This window comes from Amblyomma maculatum, chromosome 3, assembly GCF_055883805.1.
Source record: "Amblyomma maculatum isolate TAMU_Amacu chromosome 3, ASM5588380v1, whole genome shotgun sequence".
In the NCBI taxonomy this organism is placed as follows: Eukaryota; Metazoa; Arthropoda; class Arachnida; order Ixodida; family Ixodidae; genus Amblyomma; species Amblyomma maculatum.
This window is the reverse complement of record NC_139346.1, coordinates 203,341,159-203,358,183: the sequence shown is the minus strand read 5'-3', so window position 1 is coordinate 203,358,183 and position 17,025 is coordinate 203,341,159. Positions and strand designations below refer to the sequence as shown.

The 17,025-nt window shown below is 47.3% G+C and overlaps 1 protein-coding gene across 1 annotated transcript in view; it reads left to right on the top strand.

Annotated features, from left to right (window-relative positions):
* The window catches only part of LOC146197464 (uncharacterized), a 167,256-nt gene that overhangs the window by 78,315 nt on the left and 71,916 nt on the right, over window positions 1-17,025 (top strand). The gene's annotated exons all lie outside the window — the stretch shown is intronic.

Sequence of the window (17,025 nt, the reverse complement as noted above, 5' to 3'; positions counted from 1 at the left end):
TGTAGGTATACATATGCATATGGTGGCAGCGGCTTCTTACAAGTGTTTTCCAAGGTTATCTGCGAAACGTCACGGTGACTCACTGGATTGGTCCGTCCACGATTCGAGCGAGGCGACCGCAGTCCGATGGAGATAATTGAGAATTGAAATTCATGGTCCCATGAAGTGACTTGAGGTAGTAAAAATTTATTTGGAGCCCTTGACTGCAACCAAAACCACTACAAAACATGAGGTTCGGTGACGCATACAAAAGCTGCAATATATTCGCTGCTTTGTAGTTTTAATTCGCATGCGCTCTAACGCTAAGCTTCTTCAAAAGCCGGAATGATAGCGGCTTTACAAATAGCTATTATATAGCGGTTTTTTTGTGGGTCTCGCGTGATCTCAGACTAGTCTGTGACGTCGGAACTTTCGTTCGGCAACCTGAAGCCGAAACTGAGATTAGTGGTAGAATATATGCAGTTCCTTATAAATAACTTACTGAACGTATGCGAATTTAGCTCGATGATCATGTTTACTAATGTCTCACGGATAACTGTATATATAAAGCAGAAATGCTGTAACAAAAGCTTGGTTTCCCTGAGAATTTCTACTCCTTATATTAAATTTTATTTGTGTGACTGCAGTGCTGTCAGATGCCTGCACAGATTCATGTAGCCAAGTGTTCCGCCAGTGCTTTCAATAAAGGACGTGACGCAATCAATCATATGGTCGTATACATACAACACATTCGAAAACGGCTTCTTCCTTCTAACTGCATCAGAATGAAATGCCTTATCTTCTCAGTGCACGTTAAAGAACCTCAGGTGGTCGAAATTTCCGGAGTCCTCCACTACGGCGTCTCTCATAGCCTGAGTCGCTTTGGGACGTTAAACCCCACAAAACCACAAACCTTGTATTTTTCAATCAGGGAATATTGCAACTTCATTACAAACGTCAACTTCCTGCTTCATGTGTTTTGTAGTAATCCCGATCGCCATCAGCTCGCGCGCCAACAGTGCAGTGCCAACAAGGCACTGATGGCGATCGGGATTACTACAATACCCCCCGGCGGAAAAGGAGCCATCCTGGCGACTCATGGTGAGGAAAGGGTAGGGGGATCATAGTACGGCTTGAGGCGGTCAACATGTACAGTTTCTCGTACCCAGCACCTCCACCAAGTGTAAGGTGTTTATTTGAGCACCAAGACCGTATGCAACGTCCGCAAACCAAAGCGACGGGGGTAGCGTTCGAACCAACAGCTTGCCAACAGTGCAGTGCCAACAAGGCTCCGGCTCCACTTCATCTACCTCTTCGAGTTGGCGCGCGAGCTGATGGCGATCGGGATTACTACAGTTTTTAATTTTGTATAGCGATGTGTGGTAGGTTTTTGTTTTCTGCTTTTGTTTGTTTTCTTTTGTTTTCTCTGCTATTAATAACTGTGTGTGCTTGGAATTTCTGGTTAACTTCTTACTATAAGTCTCCTATAAGGTCCATACACTATATGGTCTTCAGTTTTGGTATAAATAAATAAATAAATGCAATAATAGCCCGAAATATCCTAATTTCTGTATTGCCAACTCGCTTACGCACCGACAACTCAGAGCACTATCGAGAAGCGAAGAAACGAATGCGTGTCACTTGGCTAAACATCTTTAAAATGTTTCTCGACGTTTTCAGCAGAACCGTTTAGGGATCGAACAGTATGGACGCTCGTAGCGCCTAAAAAAAGCTGACAACTCCTGAGATCAGTAGTAGGCAGCGATATAGATTTATTCTATCTGAAAGAGAACAAAGAAGCAAACAAACAGAAGGCCTTTAGGTGCAGGTGAATACCGAATGTCTTCTGCCAGAGTAATCGATTTTTTACATTACTCCTTACACTTTTTTGTTTGGCTGACGCGGCGGTGCGTCGACAGCGAGACCCATGTTGAACTAAGCACGCTCGGATGTCCCTGGTCGCGTTTCAAATTCCATTTGATTCGAGGAATGAAGCTCAGCGTACACACGGTACAGAGCGACGGAACTGCGCTTCTCGGTCTTCTCTCAGATCAAACGTCGAAATGCAAATGGAACTCAGGATCAAAGAGATTCGATTGCGCGCACTGACCGTGCGGGCGAAAACAAGGGAGATATACGTCTGTGCGCCTGGAAGAGCTGCGCTTACCCCCAAACTTTACTCCGCTGCTGCCTCGGCGTGCTTCTGGCGGAAGACTTTGAGCGCCTCCAACTTCGCCCTATTGGGCTCCGTCAATACTTGAGCGCTGAGAAATAGGCGCGCGCGCGCGTGTGTGTGCGTGTGTGTGTGTGCGTGTGTGTGTGTGTGTGTGTGTGTGTGTGTGTGTGTGTGTGTGTGTGTGTGTGTGTGGTGTGTGTGTGTGCGTGCGTGTGTGTGTGTGTGTGTGTGTGTGTGTGTGTGTGTGTGTGTGTGTGTGTGTGTGTGTGTGTGTGTGTGTGTGTGTGTGTGTGTGTGTGTGTGTGTGTGTGTGTGTGTGTGTGTGTGTGTGTGTGTGTGTGTGTGTGTGTGTGTGTGTGCGTGCGTGCGTGCGTGCGTGCGTGCGTGCGTGCGTGCGCATTTGTTGATCATGCGCAACATGCTCGTCATGGGTCGGGCTTGAGTCCAAAACGCCCCGGGACCCATTTCACTCGGCGTGTCTTTTTTCATCCTGTTTTCATCGTACTCGACAGCGCGCGTGCAAGTAGAACTCTGTACGTCCGTATTCCTCGATCTCCGTTCGTGCTTCTCTCTTGCTTTCTCTATCTCTCTTACTCGCCCCCCCCCCCCCCCTCCCTCTCTCTCTGTCATAACAATGTCGCCAGGCTGTGTCCAAGAGCCGTCTGAGAGTTGGAGAATGCCTATTCCGGCTCCTATACGGACGCTGCGAGAGTCCTGCTGTAAAGAAAACAATGTGAAGGTAGCTGCAGATTATTTACACCATCGGTGGTTTTTTATGACGGAACTCGTATAATTCCAGCACAACGACCGTTTTCTTGACTGTCTAGAAGAAAAGACACAGTCCTCATTCTACAGGTGCGGGCAGGTTACTTCAAAGGCTCGGAAACTTGCTTCATCTATACTGAGGGACCATTGGTGAAAAAAAAGAAAAAAAAAAAGAAATGCACGCGTTTCTTTTCATTTTATTGTGACTAAGGAGGGAAACCTCTTCTGCTATTTGTCCATTGTCGCGGAAGATAGCGGTGGACCCTATTTCACAAGCGACTGATAGAATTGAGCGTTTCTCCGCATGCACAAGAGGAAAGCCTGCGACCAAAGTGTTGTCGCTTTCGCGTGGGCTACGAACTTTTTCGCTACATGCACTCCCGTCTAAACTTTTTTTTTTTGTCATATAGCAGTAGCGTGATGAAATATTAGTCCAGATTTCAATTAGGTCGCTGCAGCACAGCGCTGTTCCATTCTGTGTAGCTTCCTCTTTTAGAGAATTTTCGGTTCCTAAATGGAATTTCTGCGAGTTCTTATTACGTAAGTATTCTTTTTTTCTTTTTTGCTAATGTTGTCACGAATTGCATCGATAAACTCCCGCGCTCTGGCGTTTATTTCTATTTTGCTAGAGGAATGGAAAATAAAGAAGTCTCTAAAGTAATACTGGTGAAAATTAAGATAGCTTCCAAATATATTTCAATATTCTGTAGGGTAAACGTGCCAAAATAAGCAAGTTCTTTTTCCAACTAAGGACATTTTGTGTTACAATATGAAACATCACTGCTGTTGCAGCCCCGCTGCGGATTGCGTATACACACTGCTACTGCGCGCGAAGACGCATCTCCATGCCGTTAGCAGCACTGCTTTCGATGAGTGGAAGAGAACAGGCGCTGAGCGAGGCCCTATACTTCTTTCGGTGCTTTGAGATCGGCGAAGAACAAGGGTCAACAGCGCTTGGACGGTTTCCTTTGACACACGCCGCTAATTGACGCCGCTGAGTGCCCGTTCCCATAATTCCCTCTCCTTACACTCCGTGCTTCCGGGATCTTAGGGACTGCACGAGCGCACAGACGCGTTGAGTAAGGGCAGTCCAGCCACAGCGCGCTCCCTGCGTGTTGGATTGCCAAGCTCGACCTCGGGACTAGGGGTCCACCTTCTTCCCCGAAGTTTCCGATTTTCTCTCTCTTTGATGATGTCGAACTTGGCAATCGTTCGTGTATGCAGAAGCGGTCGAGAGTGTTTGCCGAAAGGACGGGGCCGCGCCAATCCCATGTATATACGCCCCCGCCCGGGAGGCAGGCGCGGAGCTTTAGAGAAACACTTTGTAGCTAGCGCCCCTAAAGCAGAGGCCGGGTTCGATCGAACTCCGGCGTTGCGTGCGTGCGGGGACTACGGCTTTATTACGATTTCTTCTGTCCACCGTGAGCGGCGTCCAAACAAGCTCGTCGTACGTTTGGGGACATATAGCTAGTGCAAACATGCGCAGTGTACAGGTATATATCTTGTAGCGTGTGACGCGGCCCTAGCAGGTATACGGTTCCCCTATGGCGGCAGGACTTATACACATGCGGCATCAATTTTCGGATAGGCGGGAGTGCGAGGAGCCCTGAAAAACTGGTATGGTACGGAAGACGCCTGCCACATACGAGCGAAAAACTCGCAGTGCCGCATGGAGCACTGCGTCCAACGTGCGGAAATTATGGGCTACCCTTTCCTCCACCTTTTGTCTAGTTATTTCTGCCCAAAAAAGAAAAACTTGTGAGGCACCTCTTTGTCATTACGCGATGACAGCGCATTATTAGTATCTCTCCCTTGCTTTTGATTACTTCATTTATACATCCTATATTTATTATATAGTTTGCCATGCATTTCTTTTCTCCCTCCCTTCACTTTGCGGCATGATGCCAACTGTGGCATGCAGGTGCTGTGCGCTCAACACTATGCCGGACCGTCCGGCTTTTCTTGGCCGCGGGGTTCTAATGCATGTTAACGTCAGTCAGTTCAGTTCAGTCGTTCAGTCGTGTCCGACTCTTCGTGACCCTATGGACCATGTCACGCCACGCTTTCCGGTCTCTCACTATCTTCCTAACATCACATAACTTCATCTGCAGTGCCTCGAGGATGCTATCTAACCATCGCGTTCGCTGCCTACCCCTTCTCTGGCGACCCTCAACCTTTCCCAACATCAAATCTTTCTCCAGCGACTCCTCTCTTCTCATCAAATGACCAAAGTAGCTGAGCTTTAACTTTAGAATTTGACCCTACAATGAGCAGTCAGGGTTTATGGTCGACAATATCGACTGATTTGATCTCCTGGCAGTCCAAGGAACTCTCAAGAGTTTTCGCCAGCACCACAATTCAAACTACTAATGCTAACGTATTAGTAGTGAAAGTGGGGTTCCCCTATACCGCCCTTGCTATCTCTAACTGCTGCCAACTTTGTGCGAGAAGACAATAAACTTTCTGTAAGTGAAGCTCATTACCTTCATTTTCCTTCCCTGTTTACGGAGAAAGCTCGCGAGTTATCGAAAGGGGCGTGGTTGTTTACTCTTGCTGTCGCGCTTAGGGCCATTGCCATTTGCGCCGTTAGGAACGGTCGTCTCCATTGTAAAGTTGTTCCGTAAAAAAAAGAAAAAAGAAAATGAAAAAAAAAACAGGTGGGGATAGCTTTGCCTACAATTCGTTGGTGCCAGCTGTAGCAGTGAAAGGCAGTTGTTCTTTTAGTTCTGCAGTACGGCAGTTGAGGAAGCCAGTTCAGATGAATCTAATGATGAATTTGGAATACAGTTGGTTTAACTCCAATTCGTGTGATCCACCGAATCCATGAATATAATAGTGTCTTTACCGTCGAGTATGCTGCCCATATTTGAAAACCGTGGGCTGCTTCTTTAGTTGTGAGCCTTCTTGCACTAAAAGGCAGCTAGCTGCCTCGTTGGCCGCCTCATAGGCTTCGGCCCAGAGCGCAGGAGCTCTCACGAGCCCGTTTCGGTGTCTGAGGCCATCCAAATGAGAGCCTGCTTTTTGTGAATTGAAGCCAAGCTTATAGCTCCGGAGCCCTTCACTGCGGGGTTCCTCGTTACCCGAGCCGCTTTGGGAAGCTAAACCATGTGAAGCAAATCAAATGAAACAAAATTCTTTTCAGCGTACCCACAGAATAATCCAGAGCTCCGGATAGGCGGCCGCTCGTCGGCAAAGCGCGCGGTGAAAGAGTGCGGCCGCGGTCTGCGCGTGCGCGGCGTCCCTAACGAGCGAGCCTCGTTTGGGAACTGCGTCGCTACCACTTGGCAGATGCTAAGGACCGCGGGGAGGTGAGAGGCAGTGAAGACTGCGTAATCGACGCTGTGTGCCGTCAAGAACAAGCCCTCGCTGCAGGCGTGTGCAGATTAATGAACGTCAGGCTTAATGAGCGGCTTAAGACAAAGTAAGCACTGTTGCCAAATCAAAAATAGAAAATCTGTTCACCGGAATCCACCAAAAATCGTAAATTCCGTATTTTCACCAAGAAAAGCTCATTTTTAAGCATTTTATTTCGTTATTTGAGCTGTAAAAAAATAGGGGCTATTGTAAATATATTAGAAAGCGATTTTTTCTCTTTTGATTGTAAACTTAGGGCTACAAATGATTTAATTCAGGAATACCCCGCCTTATTTCTGTAGGAAATTGCAGAAGTAATTCTTACCTTCCTGTCTTCGAATGGCTGTCTGTAGGCACAATAACTTGCAAAAAGACGTCGTCTGCTTCATCTTGCTTAGCTGAGCACTCTGCGGACTATTATAGTCCGCTCGTAGCTCCGGGCCTAGGCGGGATTGCAGCATTGCTGCCAACATATACACATTCGTATCGTGTCAATTTTTGGTTTACATTTGAGGTCAGTTCGTAGTTTGAGCATAATTTACTCTGCATTCAGAGTCAGCTCGATAATTAATATGGGAATCGTCATCTGTTCACATCAGGTTCCATGCATACATTTAATAACGCTTAAGAGATTTAATATACGTCCACCTATACGTACTCCAAAAAAAGCATATATGGAGAGAGCCAATTCGGCTAGCTCGAAGGATGGATTTTTGTCGGAAGCACATTCACTCCATCTCAGAAATCAGCTGTGCTCCTATGGCTGCTCCAGCTGACGAGGATGGGTTTCTTCCATTACAGTCGATTAGGGCCCTGTAGCCCTCGTTTTCTAAACTTCTGCACGTATTCTTGACAGGTCCAAGTCCGCCGGACCACATGGCATGCAAGACTGGACGATTGAATTAAAATATGGCGCGTAAATCCATATAAGGTATGCTGGGCGTGTTCAAATATTCGACACATTGACATCTCAGTGACGTCATGAACTTTCACTTTCTTAAACAAAAATTGCAGGACAACCGGAAACCGGCAGTAAAAAACTTAGCTGTGTTTTAGCTTGTGGTTAAACTTGGAGTTACGCGAGAGCAATCAGCATGGCTACGCTTAGGTTTGGTTTGAAAGTAAAGACATATCTTTTGCACATAGTAGTTTACTCTATGGTTTCAGCTTTATTTATGCCATAGGGGAATCACTTCACGTAGAGCACCCCTTGCCTCTCGTCGTTGACCATCCTCATTCGGGTGTAGAAGACTTCTAGTGGTATGACATCGTCTCTACGTCCAACTCTGGGGCACACAGCCGTCACAAAGCTCGAATGAACCTTCTGTCCTAGCAACTCGCTGTTAATTGTCGTTCGCGTCTACCAACTACCGTGTTATCTGTCTTCTTCTTCTTCTTCTTCTTCTTCTTCTTCTTCTTCTTCTTCTTCTTCTTCTTCTTCTTCTTCTTCTTCTTCTTCTTCTTCTTCTTCTTCTTCTTCTTCTTCTTCTTCTTCTTCTTTTTCTTTCTCTTTTTCTTTTTCTTTTTCTTTTTCTTTTTCTTCTTCTTCTTCTTCTTCTTCTTCTTCTTCTTCTTCTTCTTCTTCTTCTTCTTCTTCTTCTTCTTCTTCTTCTTCTTCTTCTTCTTCTTCTTCTTCTTCTTCTTCTTTTCCTTCTTTTTCTTTTTCTTCTTTTTCTTCTTTTTCTTCTTCTTCTTCTTCTTCTTCTTCTTCTTCTTTCTCTTCTTTTTCTTCTTCTTCTTCTTCTTCTTCTTCTTCTTCTTCTTCTTCTTCTTCTTCTTCTTCTTCTTCTTCTTCTTCTTCTTCTTCTTCTTCTTCTTCTTCTTCTTCTTCTTCTTCTTCTTCTTCTTCTTCTTTTTCTTCTTTCTCTTCTTCTTTTTCTTCTTTCTCTTCTTCTTTCTCTTCTTCTTCTTCTTCTTCTTCTTCTTCTTCTTCTTCTTCTTCTTCTTCTTCTTCTTCTTCTCTTTCTTCTTTTTCTTCTTCTAACGGACAGGCATGGACAGGCACGGCGAAATGGCCAGACTGTGGCCAATGTAGCTCTCGCTACAAAACGTCAGGACCTAAAAAGTAAAAACCGCTAAAAATCCTGCCTCCTGCAATACAAGGTTTTTCTCGCTAAACAGATTAAAACCCGCTAAATTTATCGGGAAAACCACTAACGTGACAACGCTGCTTCAACAAAGTGGATATGAAACGGTCCAATGAGGTATCCTATATCCTGTTTGCTAGCGCGAAGTTCGTGCTTATGGGAGTACGTACGTTCGGTTCCATATTGAAGAGACCACAGAGGTTCGCCGGCATATCTGCATTTTGTTACCTTCTTCTGGTAGCTTCTCGCGATGGCGGGCATTCCCAGTTTTTCTGTTGTTCTTGCCGCGGCAACTGTTGGCGCAGGTCAGTTTTTTTTTTTTTTTATTTTTAATGCTGCATAGCGGGCAAATTTAAATAATATAAAATAATGAGTACAGTGTACGAGTAGCGCGGAAGATAATAAAAGAGCGCTTATGAGCTTATTTATAGTGCACAGATTTTCGTGGCCCCTCTCAGTACACAAAATATTTACAGTTGCGCGTGCCATCCGCTTTATTTTGTTGTTGTTTCAACTGTAAACGGTCTTATCGCTTGTCTCGTGTTGATTGTCCCAAATATTTTTGCTGATGGGCACATTGCTATTCATGTATGTCCTAGTGCGATCTGAACTTCGCTGCCCCTTCTCACACCTTGCGCGGGATGCCGCATTAAAACGGGAAATCTAAAAGAAAAGCCCAGTGCGATCGTTCCAAAAGTATGTGGCTTTCTCAAGAATCGTTTCAGGGGTTATGCCAGGAGCACTAAAAGGTCCTAATTTTTGCTGACGCTTTCCTCGATATAAGTAAAAATTGCTTTTCCGCGTTCCTTTCCTTTACGAAGGCATTTATAATCCGGCTGGTTGTTTGTCAAATGGAGGAGAACGGTACCTCAGGGGCGCACCTGTGAGATACGCTTTATGATTTCGTTCCCCTCTGCAGGTTGACGCGCATGTATGGCCAATGGTATATGCATACTTGTATTTGTTAATAGCCGTTGCCACCTCATTTCCTCCCTTCCTTTCGGCAACATTAAAAAAGCGGCGTACAGACGCAGTCCGGTACAATAGCTATCCACATTCGCGCGGCTTCTCTTTCGTGTTCTGGCTGACATCCATGCCTGTGTACTACGTGTTTCGGACAATGGTGTGAACCGGCGGGAGAGAGGAAACGCTATACCTTGATCTGATTCGCCGAGCATTGACGGCCTTCGACACCCAGCGCGCTGGACAGTTGCGTATAGTGTGCCGTATTTACTTGTACATAACCCGACCGCTCCTTTGTCTTTTTGTTTTTCGAAATGAAAAATTGAAAGGCACTAAAGTGTGAGGAAGAGGGAGCTGCCCGAAACATTGGTGGACTTGCAACAGTGGGCACTTTCCTAGCCAAGAATGCACGCAAGCTGGCAACAGGCTGCTGTACAGCGTAGAGAGGTCAAGAAGGAATAAAGGGAGGGTGGTTAACCAGTCAGTCTCTATAGAAGCGGAGAGGACGAAGAGAGAGTATAAGAGAATAGGAAAAATTCCCCTTTTCCGGCTTTTCTAACAGCACCCTGTCTCGAATTATGAGGAGGCGTACCGGCTTCAGTCAGCAGTTGAAGCTTTAGGTAATAAACCTGCAGCTTTTTAATCACGTTCGCGAAGTCGACTCGTTATCGTAGCACCATTACATTTCCTTTCTACCTCTAAATCAGCAGGATCAGGAGCGGAGGGGAGGAAGCTGTATTGATGTCGATCTGTATGCCGGTGAACACGGTAAGCGCCGACGGAGCATGGATTAGATGCTGGGGAGGGGGAAAGAAGGTGCACAACGTCGGCTAGCAGCCGCCTTCGTTTGGCGTCGGCCAACAATGGAGTTCCTGTCCAGGGGCTTCCTGTTCGCGCCGAGAGTGCCCCTGGGGCGTGCACAATGACGCCTCCTCCGTGGCCTTGTATTTATGTTACGTATCGCCACCGCACCGACCGGCGCAGAATCGCATCACCGGTGCTGCCCTTTCGGCACTTGGCTCCCTTTTGTTCAGCCGCGGTGCCGACTGCGATTTCTAGACCCTCGGGAATGCAACGGCAGCGTCTACGACGACGACGGTGCTCTTTGTGACTCGCGAGCGTGCCATGTTTCCTCGCGACTCACGCTTAGCGAAGAACCGGGCGTTCATAAACGCCTTCGCTTTTACGTGCATGTCAGAGGGCCGCTTCGTAGGTGTCCTGTGATCGGGAGGTGTCCGATGGGGTTCCATGACCCAGAATAAATAAATGCAGAAGGCACAAACTCCGAGTCATTTTTATTCGATTCTTCTTTCTGGGTTCTAATCTAAGAAATCTAAGAAACGGCAAGTCCGGATTTCCGGCCTGTCTGACTTTACGAGAAATGATGTTGTGCACAGAGATGTAGAACTCGATCTTTACAAGTACTAGTATATAGCTTTCTTTATTAAAATTCTCTCTAAACACGGATGTATTAGCACCGCAAGACTTGCAAAAAAAAAAAAAAAAAAAGAATAGAAAGAGAGAGAGAGAGAGAAAGGACCGTTATTCGTGCTATCTAGATGACGAATTCCACCATTCCAGTCATCCTCCCTTCCCTTTACCCTCCTCCCCCTTAAATCGGCGCAACGGCGGTGATCCCTCATACCTGAGGAGACAGTTGAACGCGCCGATCCCCCTTTCCATCTTCACCATAAGAACCACTTCTCTCTCTCGTTAGCGCATTCTCTTTTACGCCTGAATACAGAGAAGAAAACAAGACAGTTCCTTATAGTAAATTCACATTAAACCGGCTGCACTTGCCCGGCCCGAATTGTTAAGGTGTGTCGTGACGCTGGGGCTATGTCGACCCGGCCTTCACTTGGTAGCGTGCAGAGACTCGGGGTTGAAGTAGGATTGAATCTTCGAAGTTGGTGAAATATGTACAAGCAGGTTTAATGGCACTTTGAGAAACTTATTTACAAGATTATTTACACGAAAAAGAAGGGTACATCAGCAAAATGGCAAGCGTTAAGAGTTCATAGCGAGAAGCGACTGGATGAGCCGTTTACCCAGGGCCCAGAGCGACATTTCGTGCTCTGCAGCGTCCTTAAAACCCCCTATGTCCAGCCCCTCTCTGAAGATGCTGACCAACCAAATCCAGGGCACGCCCCTCAGGTATCGGCATCCAATCGAACACATCACTGCACTGATGGTCTGAAGCACTGACTGGTCCGGTATTCATTCGTTGGGCGTGATCACTTGTTGGCGGGAAAAGCTTGGGAACGGCGAGGAGAGGAGGTACATTTCTATTCTTCAGCAAAGAAACCACAGGCTGGTTCTGACAAGTGGTTTTACTTCTCAGAAACCCGAGTGCACGTGGCGCCGCATCCGCTCCCAGCATTGTCCGTTTTCGACAATTGCAAATCTTTCCTGCATTCCTGGGAAATCACTTAATGGCTGTATGCGTCATGCTCCTTTCTTGCCCTGCACGTCAGCGGACATGTCACTCTGTCGTCTCCTTTGGAAAGTAGGCATTCCTCACTGGACGATAGGGCTTATCGACTGGAAGGGTGAACAAAAGAAAGAAAGCACTTCCTGCATTTCCCCGCAGGGGGACGTTTCTTTGTGTTTTTCCAGATGTTCTCTTGGCAGGGTCAATTTGGCATTTGCAGAGTGTCCACAAAGCAAAACAGGCTTACAAAACAGGATTCCTGGAAACAGGCTCACTTAGAGCCATTGGACCATCACCACATATTCACAGCACTTATCCATGCCCACAGGCGAACAATAGAGCGCGCAAATGCGGATGCTTGGTCGTAACAGCCTCCTCCCCCGCCAGAAGAGTCTCGGAGGGCAGCAGTCCCAGCTGCTGCATGAAGAGACGACTTAATGGCCTGCACGTGAACGCTTGAAGCTCGCTGTTGCTTGTCGCGTTGTCTTGATTGTTGTAGGCCAAATTGCTCGAGCTGTCTGAAACTCAACCACATGTCGAAGCAAGCACTCGGCTCCCGTCTGAAGAGACCAGGTTAAAAGAAAACTGCCATTGTTGTTCGAGAAAAGCCCACTCTCAAGACGTTCAGGACCCACGTATTCCTAGAAAACCAAACGTGCTGCTTTACATAGCCACACATATACAAGCGCACGAAAAAAAAAAAAAAAACCTGATTATCAATTTGGATACATGGTGAGGAACATCTCGGACCGCTTAGAAAGAGCGGCTAAGCGCGTCCGCATTCCCATTTAACTTCCCCTTTTTGTATCTTATTTCAAAATTATACTGCTGTAAAATCAAGCTCCACCTAAGAAGGCGACTGTTCTTCGATGTCGCAGTTTGCAGCCAAGCCAGGGGACAATGGTACGTCTCTACGGTGAATTTGGCCCCTCCAAGATAGCACTGCAATTTTTGAATGGCCCATACAATGCAAGCGCATTCTTTCTCTGACGCGCAATAAGCCCTCTCTCTAGAACTCAGTTTTCTGCTCAAGTAGAGCACGGGGTGCTCATTACCGTCGTCATCTCTCTGGCAGAGAACAGCACCTAACCCTCGATCACTGGCATCACACTGGACCGTGAATTCTCGGCCATAGTCTGGAGCTCGCAATACCGGACGGCTAATCAGCACAGCCTTCAGGTTTACGAAGGAGGCTTCCTTTTGTTCGTCCCAGACTACATTTGTCGGTTCTGTCTTGCGCAGAGCGTCGGTCAGAGGGCTAGCCAAAGCTGAATAGTTAGGGATGTAGTGATTGTAGTACCCAGTCAGACCCAGGAATGCTCGAATTTCCGTCTTCGTGCTCGGCCGCGGGTAGTCTGCTACCGCAGAAATCTTAATCTCGCTGGGTTTCCTGAAACCTTGACCTACATTGTGACCCAAGTAGTCCACGGTCGCCCTTGCCAGGCAACATTTCTCGGCCTTTACGGTTAGTCCAGCTTGACGCAAAAGGCTCAGTACAGCTCTTAGATGTACCATATGGTCCGCCCATGAGTCGGAAAAAACCGCAATGTCATCTAAATAAGGCACCGCGAATGTTTCACACCCATTTAAAACCCTATCCATGAGTCGGGAAAAACAAAATGGAGCATTTTTGAGCCCGAAACTCATCATTGTTTGCTGGTAGCTGCCCGTCGGAGTGACGAAAGCCGCGTATCTGCTGGCGCGTTCAGTGAGCGGTACTTGCCAGTATCCTCGAGTAAGGTCCAGCGTAGTCACATATGCCGCTCTACTGACCTGTTCTACTCTCTCCTCAATATTCGGAATAGGATACACTTGATCCCTGGTGAGAGAATTTAGCTTTCGGTAGTCTACCACAGGCCTAGGGTCTTTACCTGGAGCTTCTACTAAGATCATAGGCGAAGCATAATCGCTTTCCGAGGGCTTTATTACTCCCAATTCCAGCATGCGAGTTACTTCCCTATCCAGAATTTCTCTTTGCCTTGGAGAAAATCGGTAGCACCTTGATCGCACTGGCACGTCTGAAGTCAGCTCAATATCGTGCTCAGTCAAATCAGTTCTGCCTGGCCTGTCCACGAAGCAGGCCTCAAACTCTGTTATTATCTCGCCCAGATCGGACAGCTGGGATTTCTTTAGTTCTCCTCTCTGCTCCGTCTTTTTGAGAAGCTCCTGAGCGTTGCTTCCTTTTCCGCTGAGGCAAATCAAGTTGTCCCCCATCTCCTCGGGAAGGTTTAACGTTAGATTTACCACGGCTTCCCTCTGCACATAAGGCTTCATAAGATTGCAATGATAAATGCGCACTTCTTTACGCCTACCGGGAATTTTCACTGCGTAGTTAGTGTTAGAAAGCTTTGCAACGACTTCAGCCGGTCCTTCCCACTGTACTTCGAGCTTATTCTGCCTTGAACTTCTCAGCAACATCACCTGGTCCCCGATACAAAACGTCCTTTGACGGGCTGTCTTATCATAGTACACCTTGGAACGAGCCTGGGCTGACTTCATGCTGGCCTCAACGAGTTCCTTAGTGTTATGTAAGCGATTCAAGAGGTTCAGAATGAATTCTACTACTGTTGGGTCTTCTCCGCGCCCCTCCCAGGCTTCGCGCACCATTCGCAAAGGTGAGCGCAGTGACCTTCCGTACACCAACTCGGCTGGGCTAAATCCAGTGGATTCGTGCGGCACTGACCGCAAAGCGAAAAGCGCTGCAGGCAGGCAGGTATCCCATTCGCGCTTGTTTTCATAGCACAGTCCCCTCAGGACTCGTTTGAGAACAGAGTGCCATCTTTCTACGCTGTTGCTCTGCGGATGATGGATCGAGCTATGCACTACCTTAATGCCGCATCGCTCGAGAAATGAGGTGGTGAGGACACTCGTGAAAACGCTACCCTGATCACTTTGGACCTCGGAAGGGAATCCAACTCGCGCAAACACTGACAGCAGCGAATCCACTACACTCTCGGACGTCACCTCGCGCAGCGGAACAGCCTCTGGAAACTTTGTGGCTGGGCACAACATAGTGAGGATATAACGGTACCCTGACTCTGTCACGGGAAGTGGCCCAACTACATCTATTACTAACCGGTGAAACGGCTCGGTAATGATTGGTACTAACACCATCGGAGCTTTCCACTTATCTTGCGCCTTTCCAACCCGCTGGCACGTGTCGCATGACCGTACAAAATTTTCCGTGTCCTTAAAACATCCAGGCCAATAGTATTCTTGCAACAGCCTCTGCTTTGTTTTCTTTATTCCAAGGTGACATGACCACGAGCTGCCATGGGAAAGTCGCAGTAAGTCTCCGCGGTACTTTTGGGGAACGACTAATTGGTCCCGCTCTACTCCGCGCTTATCCTTGAATAAGCGATACAGCACTCCCTTTCTCATCTCGAAAGAAATATTGTTTGCTGTCTTAGTGGCGCGGTGGCGCTCCCTTATCTCCTGTATCTTGGGATCATTGGCTTGCTCTATAGCTAAGTCCTCTCGGGTTCCACTTAAAAGTCTCGTGAGATTACTAGACACTGGCGGCAAGAGGTTACTCTCAAGAACGTCCTCATTCCGCGTCTCATCAAGCTCCCTTTCAAGTTGGCATATCTGAGATGCCTCGCTCTCAAAGTTTTCTGACCTGCTATCTTCCGCATTTACCACTGTTTTAACTGCCGTTTCCTCCGCTGTGGATTTTTCTGGAATGAGCAGTGTAGCTAGTTCTCGCGCCTTTGAACGTGTTAAGGCTTGCACAACTCTGTCTCCGAAAAGGATGCCCCTCTTTCGCAGCAGCATGTCCGATTTGTTGGAGAACAAATACGGATAGCACTTAGGAAGCTTTCCTGAAACGGCAGCCTCGGTTGTTAATTCGCCGAAAGGGCCCTCGATGACCACGTTCGCGATCGGCAAGCACACACTCTGTTCCTCAACTACCTGTCGGATCCATGCACACTGTCCTGTATAGTCGGAAGGCGATACATACGCCGGATGGACAACATCCATCGTTGCGGCCGAATCGCGCAGTACCTTGCAAGGCTTCCCGTTGACTACTAGGTCATGCAGGTAGGGTTCTAAAAGCTGCATATTTTCATCGCAGTCCCTGACATACGAGAAAGCAATCTTTTCTTTCCGGCAGTTGACGGCAATGTGACCCTGCTCATTACACCTAAAGCATGTGAGCGGCTTCCTAGCCTCAAGCTTATTCTTTGTGTTCTGCACGTTGGTCACTTCCCCACTTTTCTCACTGCCGTCCTTTCTAGGGAATTTGCCTGAAGAAACCTTCATTTCTTCGTTTCCAACTCTAGCAAAGTGCCTTTCCTGACGGTTTTTCACACTGAACTTGGGATTGCGGGGCCTATCCACTGCTGGGTTGCTGAATTGTCGGCGCGAAGCATACTCCTCAATAAGTTCGGCAGCTTCAGTTGCCGACTTAATTTCGCCTCGGTCCTGTAACCAATTTCTTTCTTTTTCTGGGAGGCAGTTATAAAACTGCTCCAAAAGAATTCGCTCGACTACAGCGTCCCTATCACTGTAGGAATCTGTGCTCTTTAGCCACTCGCCCAAATTTACTCTTAAATTGTACAGGAATTCAGGGTAACTCTCGTCCCTGGACTTAGTAGCGTTCCGAAAACGTTGTCTGAACGCCTCGGCGCTAAGCCTATACTTTCTCAGAAGGCAAGCTTTGACCTTCTCGTAGTTGTCCGCGTCCTCCTTGCTTAGCCGCGCGACAACCTCCGCTGCCTCGCAGGGCAGAACCGTCAATAATCTCTGAGACCAAGTGTCTCGCTGGAAGGACAGTTTTTCGCAGGTTCGCTCAAAGTTAGCCAGATACAGACCGATATCCCCTGTTATCACATATGGCTGCATGTACTTTGACATCTTGAAATCTGCCTCCTTGTTGAGAAGAGGTACCGCTAGCTGGGGACAATTGCCCGACCTCTTGCTCAACTCTAAGTCTAATTTCCGGAGCTCAATTTCTTGGTCCAGCTTTTTTGCTTCTCTTTCAATTTCACGCTTCTTTTCCTCTTTTTCCCGCTCTTTCTGCTGTCTGAGCTGTTCCTTTTTTTGACCGATGAGGTTCCATGCTTCACTGAGCTCCTCATCATCGGCTCCCAAATCTGTGATTGCCTTTATAATCAAAGGTTTTCGTGCCAAACCTCTTGTATCAATTCCCAATTCCTCACACAATTGCAACAGTTCCGGTTTCTGCAGCTTTTGTAGGTCCATGATCGCTCCGAGTGTCCAGTGCAAACTACCAAACCTAAAGGCGTTTCAACACTTTTTACCAGTTC